This window comes from Vombatus ursinus, unplaced genomic scaffold, assembly GCF_900497805.2.
Source record: "Vombatus ursinus unplaced genomic scaffold, bare-nosed wombat genome assembly UNPS02014180.1, whole genome shotgun sequence".
Classification (NCBI taxonomy): Eukaryota; Metazoa; Chordata; class Mammalia; order Diprotodontia; family Vombatidae; genus Vombatus; species Vombatus ursinus.
Window position 1 is genome coordinate 3,182,265 of NW_020953958.1, and position 9,285 is coordinate 3,191,549.

Consider the following 9,285-nt stretch of genomic DNA (forward strand, 5'->3'; position numbering starts at 1 on the left):
CTCTCATTTTCTGTTCTGAACATCTAAGGTATAACTTGCAAGTCCTTAAGAATATCTTTTATCACTAGATTGTAACAATAATTAGAATACTGAATTTCTTACTAAGTGACTGCTACAAATGAAAACCTTTAAAATAACTTTAAATGCATTCTAGGATAATTTGGTATATATTCTTAATAGGTTCACTTATGCTTAAGAATTAAAGCGTATCAATTTTAAGAAACTATTATGGGAAATTCCTAGGTCATGCAATATATAGGGCTAATATGCAGCTGTTAAGAAAAAAATCTCACCACGCTTACTTCTGCAAATATACCCATGTAATTTTCTACATGACATATAAAGAAACCTATGAGGCTTCCCACAAGGTCACCTATACAGAAGTTTTCAGTCCTTCAAAAGTACTTCCTCTCTACAGCTGATTTATAATCAGTGTTTCAATAAAATCAAAATAAGCTGCTACAAGTTCCTGTAAAGCAAAACTTCCAACAGACTAAGGACAGTCAGTGAATAATACAATTATTCAGAAAATTATGCCTGTCCGAGGGAGTACAAGTTCAAACCTGTCAGTACCAGAGGTAATCCTTTTATATTCATTTATATTTAATTCCTTTAATTTCTTTGTCTAAGCATAACATATAAAAACAGTCTCTCCACACATCAAAAACTTGGAAACATTTCAAAAATAAGTATTTTTAAAGTTCTGATCATATTCCATAAACTAATCTTGGAAACAGGTTCTTGTTGGATAAAATCCTTTCACTTTGTGGCTTTTGAATGCACTTACGTGGACTGAGTCTGTTGTATATCATCTTAAGAGCTCACCAAAACATAAATCATACTATATAGGTAGTTTAAAAAATGATAGCAGGTAAAAAGCTAATTTGCACCATGCTTCTTTCTGACAGTATGCTAGAATATCTGCATTCATGATGGTTGTAGGATCATGGAGTCCTGGTCCACTCATTGCTGGTCTACCTATACACCTCCAAACATGACGTGTCAAGAGTGGCGTATTGAGACCCAGTGTAAGCCACTTTGCTATACAGAGAAACATGACACACAAGAGAGCATGGATGAGATATTCTGGAAGTACAAGAAGAGTAAGTGTATTACATTGGTCTGTAGGATTCTTGTAATCGGTCTCCAGTTCATCAAATGCTATATGTGCCAGAGGGTGAAGAAGATGAGCGTGGTGGTGAGCAGCAGTGCCAGCGTGTAACAGAAGGCAGTGAATCTGAACGCCACATTCTGACAGAAAGAGGAAAATGGTGGCGGCTGATGTGACCAAGACAAGAGATAACAATTTTAATGGTGCATGGATACCCGCAAAATGTAAAAAATATCTAGAGGAAGGCCTGGGACCATGGACAGATGCAAGGATAGACATGGACAAGAATGATATAGGGTGAGAAGGCCTGGGTGATATGGTAGGACCTACACTTTTTTTTAGGCAGTCTAGACTGTTTTCCCCTTAAGGAGAGGCAAGTTGTCCCTGGTTTTTGATTGGACTGATGGATTAGGGGTTCAATCATTGGTTTTGTTTCTTTGATCCTAGAGGCATAAAAAGTCAACCTATGGGGAATTAGAACTCTAAGGACTAGTGAAATTCTCACTTCCCTGCAGGGATGCCTTTCTGACCTAGTACTGTTATTGTGGTGAATGAGAAGGCATAGGGAAGAAATGTTTTATTTGAATGATTAACTAAGAAATATAGCCTTTTAAATCTCTTTCTTAATATTTTTTCTTAATTTGTTTTTTAAATTTCAATTTATGGTTTGCAAGTGTTGCGTTACATTCCAATCCCAGACTGAACCACTCTACTGGTCTAAGCTAGCCTGGCCCAGAACAGGCGAATTGCTAGGAAATACTCATATCAGTGAGATGACAGATTCATTGAGGTATTAAAATACGTCAGTTCTGTCTCCTCATTGAGACAGCAAGCTGCTTGAGGGAGATATTATAATTATCTGTATCAGTTCCCACCTCCCAAGCCCTTATAACAATGTTAGGCATAAGAAAACCTTGATAGACTAAAACCTTCTGTTCTCACTTGCATCTTCCCTAACTTCAAACTCTACAGAGGACTGTCCTGTGCTTCTCCTACCTCTGGGAATCTGACTATCTGACTCAGGTGCTAGAGCATTTCCACAGGAACCCATCCTGGAGGAAAAAGGCACAGAGCCTTCATTTCCTTTTTTTTCATCAAGCCCCGTGTCTTCCAGATCAGTATCTTCCATAAGAGGTTATCCAGTCTCTGCTTCAAATCCTCCAGTGATGGGGAACTCACTACTTTAGTAAATGGTCCAATTAACATTTTAGAATGCTCTGACTGTCAATGCTTTCTCCCTAGGGCTAGCCTATTAAGTAACAAGTGAGGCCTGATGTTGTTCCTTTGCTTCTGTGTGAATAGGGCATATTGCTACTCTCTGGGCAGGCTGAAGGAGAGGGGCTAGGACTTCGAAATCTCCACGTCCGGAGATACAGTCATGGAAAGAAGCAATTTTCAACAGTACTCTCTAACCGGTTTTCTTATTGTGTATTGATTATCATAAAGCGAGACTGGCTCCCCCAAGTAAGGTCATAGTCCTTTTGATCAGAAGCTACAGCAGCAAATTTAAGCAGGGCATCCCTTGCCAAAAGATGCAGTCATATGGTCCCTTTCAGTCTGACGTCCTCTAGCTCAGCCAATGCTTAGTCACCTGGGAAGTAAGTCAATTAATGGTACAGCTGGTAGGGACCATCTAGTCTCGAGAGAGGTACAGTGGAAAGAATGCCAGATTTGGAGTGAGAGGTTTGGGGTCAAATCTCAGTTCTTCTACTTACCTGTGTAACCTTGGACAAGGCACTTTCCGGGCCTCAGTATTCCTCTCTATAAAATGAAAAATATTGGTGTAGGTCAAATATGTGGAATGGAAAATTAGGAGATCCTTTTGTCCTACTGTCTCATTTTATTTTAATTTTTTGGAGGCAATTGGGGTTAAGCAACTTGTGCAGGGTCACACAGCTAATAAATGTCTGAGGCTGGATTTGAGCTCAGGTACCCCTGACTCCAGGTATGGCAACTCTGTCCACTGTGCCACCTAGCTGCTCCTTACTCCCTCATTTTACAGATGAGGAAACCGAGGTCTTCTTCACCTCTAATTCTTTGATCCTGTGTACCTCTTACTTTTACAGATGAGGAAGCCAAAGCTCATAAAAGTTAGGTGACTTGCCCAAGGATATACTATTGCTTTATGATAGAGCTAAGATTAATGACCCAGGTTTACTAATGTCTAATGCTATGTTATCTTCAGAATATCAAATTTGTCTTGCTAAGGATATTTGCTTGTTAAGCCTCTGTGAAATAAAAGGTTATAGTTCTACATAAAGAAATTTCACATATCGGGAAATATATGGAAGAAGCATTAGAGAGAACCATAGCCCTTTCCTCTAATGCTTGACATATCACAAGAATAGTATGGTATTGCAGAAAAGTGCATCGCACTTAGACTCAGGAGAGACCTGGTTTGGAATCCCAGGACCTACACTTAGTAACTGAGGAACCACGAACAAATCACTTTTCTGTGCCTTCATTTGCTCATCTGTAAAATGGGAATATTCAAGTTAAACTACTTATCTCACAGGATTTTTGTGAAGAATGCACTTTGTAAACCTTAAATTACCATAAAAATATGAGCTACTACTATATTTTTTGGAAACAATTAAGGTTAAGTGACTTGTCCAGGATCATATAGCTAGTAAGTGTCTGAGGCTGGATTTGAACTCAGATCTTCCTGACTCCAGGGCTGGTGCTCTATCCACTCAGCTGTTTTGAACTACTATTATTACTAGGGAATCATATAAGCTGCCTTTGTGTAAAAATAGCTCTGCCTTCTTTTTCCATGCAGCATTGGGTGATGAATACACTTTGCAAATGGCTGTATGCCTATTTCAATCTGACAAAAAATGAAATGTTTGCTCACCTGTGTACCTGTGAGCACCCATCCCTCTGTGCAGCGGGTGCTCAGGCAATGACGTATGTGCAAACAGCCTTGTTTTCTTGATCTTTTAAGTGCCATTTCAAATTCCTCATATAGCTCATAAGAGCCCAAGGTGTTAGGGTCCAAATCTGTTGGCCCCACTGTCTCTGAAGATGAAAATAGAACAGTATATGAATATAAACAAATTTGTTCAATTTCGTATGCATTTGTTACCCGTCTTCCAGTTTCACCCATGAAGGCTTTTGGGGTAAAGTGGTTCAGTTGTGTCCCCTGTCAAGCTCTGTGCAATTTGTTTTGGTTTCTAGTATTTTGGATTTTTTAATGAGATGGTACAGCTAAGAGAACCCATCGTCTTCTTCAGTACTGTTTTACATATGAGTTTGCACTCTAAAATAGCATTTGCTTTGGCTGCCCTATATCTCCAAGTAGATTAAGTGTTTGCTTATCAAGGGGGTTTCTGGTCTTTTTTGTGCTACTCATTGTGGTGACTGCACTATCGGAATCATCATTATCATCAAAAAACATTTCTTGGATAACTATTTTGTTGGGCATTGTATGGGGGTAGAAAGGAATAATCTCTAATAAACTAACTGTCTGGTTGGGGAAATGGGGGGGAGTAATCTAAGGGTGAAGTTGAAATCACCCATCCCATCTTAGCCTGGATATCTTAACTGGGTGAGAGAATGTCTCAATCATCAATTAGACATAGACCTCAGGTGAAATGCTAAAAGGCCTTTGAACTAAAATGATCATTGGGTAAGAATCACATTAAGATAGGCTGAGGAAAGCTGGCCAAAACCTCAGGATTTGTCTATAAATTATAGATAACTTAAGAGAAGCAAGTTGAGTTGATTTCCAGAAATCAGACCAAATGTGGCTTTCTGGCATGTCTCTGAAGAGGAACTGTTGGGGGAAGAAAGAAGGATGGGGAAGGAGAAGTCTTGTTTTTGACATTTATCAGGTCACCTTAAAGTCCCCCTGACCTTGATATATGTTTCCATTGTTATAGAAATTGGTATAGAAATCTCCCTTTACCAAAGAAGACTGGAAAGTGTTCAATAGTTTTGAAGTTTTGAAGAGTTGCCTGGGACACTGTGATGTTAAGTGACCTGCCTAGGGTCACACAGACAACAGGTGTTAGAAATGAAACTTCAATCCAAATCTTCCTGCCTCTGAAGGGAAAGAGAATAAGGGGATAAACATTTATATAACATCAACTGTGTTACAAATATTACCTCATTTAACCATCACAACAACCCTATGAGGGAGATGTTGTTATTATCTCCATTTTACAGTTAAGAAAACTGAGGTAAATAGAGTTTAAATGACTTATCCAGGGTCGCATAGACACTAATTGTCTGAGGCTAGATTTGAGCTTGGGTTTTTCAGCTCGATGCTCACTATTGGGTAAGGAGTTCTCTTCAGAGACAACATTGATCAGAACCTTGTCTCATGGCTGTTTAATGATTTTGAAGGGACAATTGCATGCCAGCTGCTGGATGTGATATAGGCCTCATCATGCCCATTTAAGCCTTGCAAAAAACAAAATTCTTAGACCTTTCATCCCAGGAATTTCCATCCTTCTTTGCAGCTGGACATGTACTCTTTACCCTGACCCCATCCCCTCTACCCTTGTTATCCAGTTTGGGAACCACTATCAGAACGATTCTGCAATTGTTACTTAAAATGATGCATCATTCTACTCCCCTGTGGCCCTCTCCACATCTCTGTGACTTTCCTGACCATCACTCCTCTATATATGTCGTCTCCCTCATTAGAATATTTTTCCCAAAAGGGTAGGGGCTATCTTCATTTTTGTATTTATGTTCCTAGAGCTTTAGTACAGTGCTTAGTACAAAATAAGGGCTTAATAGATGCCCTTTGATTCATTCATTCATTTACATAATGATGATTATGCTAACAATAATAATAACAGTTATTAGTAGTAATAACAATTGGTATTTGTATAGTTTGAAGGTTTGGAAGTACTTTACACATATTGCCTTATAATACTCTGAGGTTGCCAATGGGAGAAGGATGCCAGAATGTGAGGTAGGTACTAAAGATATTATTGGACTTCCCCATTCGGCCATGAGCATCTTGAAATCTGGGACTGTCTTTTACTTTGTATTCCCTTAGCACAACACCTGGATCTTGGTAGGCACTTAATACATGTTTGCTGAAGAAAAAGCAACTAAAGTTGCTTGTAATGTGACAGGCAGTATTTGAATCTGGACCTTCCAAATTCAGTGCTCCATCCACCACACTGTGGTATGAAGCCATGATGGATAAAGTAGGGGAAGAGTTCATCTAGGTATGGAAGGAAGTAATTCTTGATGCTCTTCTTAAGTCCTCCCTTGTATTGGGCTTATTTTTATACGTACTATCTCATTTAGTCTCTAAGGTCTTTGAGGAGCTCACATTTTTATGATTACTTATACATGCAAAGATATAGTTAGTTGAGAATTACATACTCTATCTGTGGAGATGAAATCTGGTTAAACAAAACATCTAGGCAACAGTCCATAATCACAGTCTAATTAGAGAGACCAGAAACACATAGAATAATAATAAAAACTTACTAGTTAAAACAGAGGTGATTCAAACATGAAATGTGCTACTTTGGGAGATAGTGAGCTCTCCATTGCTGAAGGTGTTCAAGTAGAGTCTAGGCGACCACTTTTGGGGAGTTTCATTTTTCACTTGGCATTTTGACTATATGACCTCTGAGGTCCCAAACAGTTCTAAATTTCTATGATGATAAAAAGCAATATCAAGCCCTTGTATGTTCATTCCCACCTTACCACTTAGTATAGGGTCTAGCACATAGTAGGCTCAGCATGTTTGCTGAATGAATGTCAGAATGTTAGAACTAGAAGGGATATTAGAGTTCATCTAACCTAACACTTACCTTTTAAAAGCAAAGAAATGGACAACCTAAAAGTTGAAATGACTTCTACAAGGTCATCCAGAGAATGACAACAGTGGGGTCGACCCTATTTTCCTCTCCTATTTCTGTGCTCTTTTGACCACATTGTGTTGCCTTCTTAGAATTTTTTTCCAGCTTTGGTCTTTTGTTTCTACTCCTCTATTTCTTGGGCAGTTGATGGGCTCGAGAGAGAAAGTTGAAAGCCTCACTAAAATTAAGCAGGCACTTACGAGAATACTCGAGTTAGAATCTGAGGATCTGGTTTTGAAGCTCAGCTCTGCCATTTACTACCTATGCAACCTTAAACAATCCCTCCATTTTTCCTGGCCTCAGTTTTCTCATTTGTAAAGTGAAATGGGGAGGGTGGGCTAGCTATTCTCTAAAATCTCTTCTAACTCTCAATTTTATGATATTAGTTTTTAAGGTGGGGAAATTAGATAGGACTTCCAAGAATAACAAGCCAGCAATAATATAATGTACTCTCCCTGCCTGCCTCTTGTTTATTAAATATTCTTATTGACTCTAGCTTTTCAGTGCTTTGTGTTTTGTAGGCACTAAATTACAGTAACTGGATATCTTGCCTACACATGCTGACTGGCTATTTGAGGAATGATTGTACTTTAAGAAATACTTTCCCATGGGCTGCATATCATTGCAAAGTCAATTGTCAGAAGTACTGATGTGGCAAGGCCTTTTTGTGCAGAATAGCATTTATTTGGGGAAAAGCAAAAATGACTCCCCCCTTCTCTAATTCCTATAGCCTTTAGTCTTTTTTTCTGCTTAATTTTATTTTGTTTTGTTTTGTGTTTGAAACTGGTGTCACCTCTCCCAGGCTGGACATGCAGTGGTGACTCAAAACTGATCAGCACAGAAGCTTTGTCCTACTGTATTTTTCCCATCAATGCCCATTTGCCCACCCTTAGACAGGCTGGTGGCCCTTTGCTCACTATATTGGAGTTGGACTTAGAGGTAACACCTGCTTGGGTTTAGCCCTACTGCAGCTCCAAATACCTGACATCAAATGATCCACAAGATTCAGCTTCTCTCGAAGCAGGGACTACAACTGCATGTCATCATGCCTGGCCCTTCAGTCTCATACCTCACCCCATCGTGGCACAGTCGGTAGCTACCCTGATTCCCCATGGAGGCTCACTCGAAGAGAAGTATTCAGGTTATAACGTTTTTTTTTCTTTCTTTTTTGGTGAGGCAATCGGGGTTAAGTGACTTACCCAGGGTCACACAGCTAGTAAGTGTCGTGTGTCTGAGACTGGATTTGAACTCAGGTCCTCCTGACTCCAAGGCCGGGGCTGTATCCACTGCACCATCTAGCCGCCTCATAATGGTTTTTTAAGGCGGATTTTGAAGTGGTTTCTTGAGCCTCTTGGAAGGTGGTTTGATGTAGGGTCATAGGTTCATAAGATGCAGGACTGGACAAGACTTTAGAGGTCATCTAGTTCAACTCCCTCCTCCCCCCCTTTTTTTTTTAACTGAGGAAGAAACAAAGTCCAGAAAGGAGAATTGCCCTTATCACAAGATTACACAAGATGTAAGTAGCACAGTTCAAATTTGAACTCAGATCTTCTTGTTCCAAGACCAGTATTCATTCTACATATAAAACATTGATACAGAATACTTCCATCCTTGTATTCTAGTAGAATGTTAGCTTCTTGAGGGCAGGGACTATTTTTGACCCTGTATCCCTCAGAGCCTAGCTCAGAGTCTAACATACAGCTCACTAAGGTTTTGCTGAGTCAAATTCATATTTGAAAGGACTGGGTTCAAATCCTGACTTTAATATTTTCTAGTTTTGTGGCATTGGGCAACTCATTTCATCTCTGTGTGTCACTTTTTCCAACTTATAAAAGGGGAATAATCATATTTGTAACCACCTTCCTTATAGGGATGTTTTTAGAAAATTTAAAAAAGAAACTTCAAATTCTTGAGAAATGTGAGCTAGTTTTGAAGGTCCATTTGAAGGAACATAGGGATGTTTAGTCTGCAGAAGAGAATGTAAGCTTTTTGAGGTCAAGGGCTATTTTTTATTTTTTTCTTTGTATACTTAGCACTTACACTTTGTACCCTTAGCATAAAACTCTGTATATATACTAGTAGGTGCTAATAAATTCTTTTTGGACTAGATTGGATCCAACCAGATAGCGTATAGTTTATCTTAGCTGGTTTTGATCCCACTTTACAACAAAAAACAAAAAAATGCTTTAAATTAATTATGTCATTTCAACTTTGGAATGACCTTATAAGGGAGATTCTTATTCTTATTATCTTTATTAGTAATAATGTCATTCTCACCTTTTTCTGTAGAGTTCAGATAAAAAATTATCTTGGGGCATGTTGTGATATTAATGTTTTCTTTTA

The 9,285-nt window shown here is 38.9% G+C and overlaps 1 pseudogene; it reads right to left on the minus strand.

The window, feature by feature from the left end:
• Positions 1 to 813: 813 nt before the first annotated feature.
• LOC114041791 lies at positions 814 to 8,055 on the minus strand (annotated as a pseudogene).
• Between the last annotated feature and the right edge of the window lie 1,230 nt (positions 8,056 to 9,285).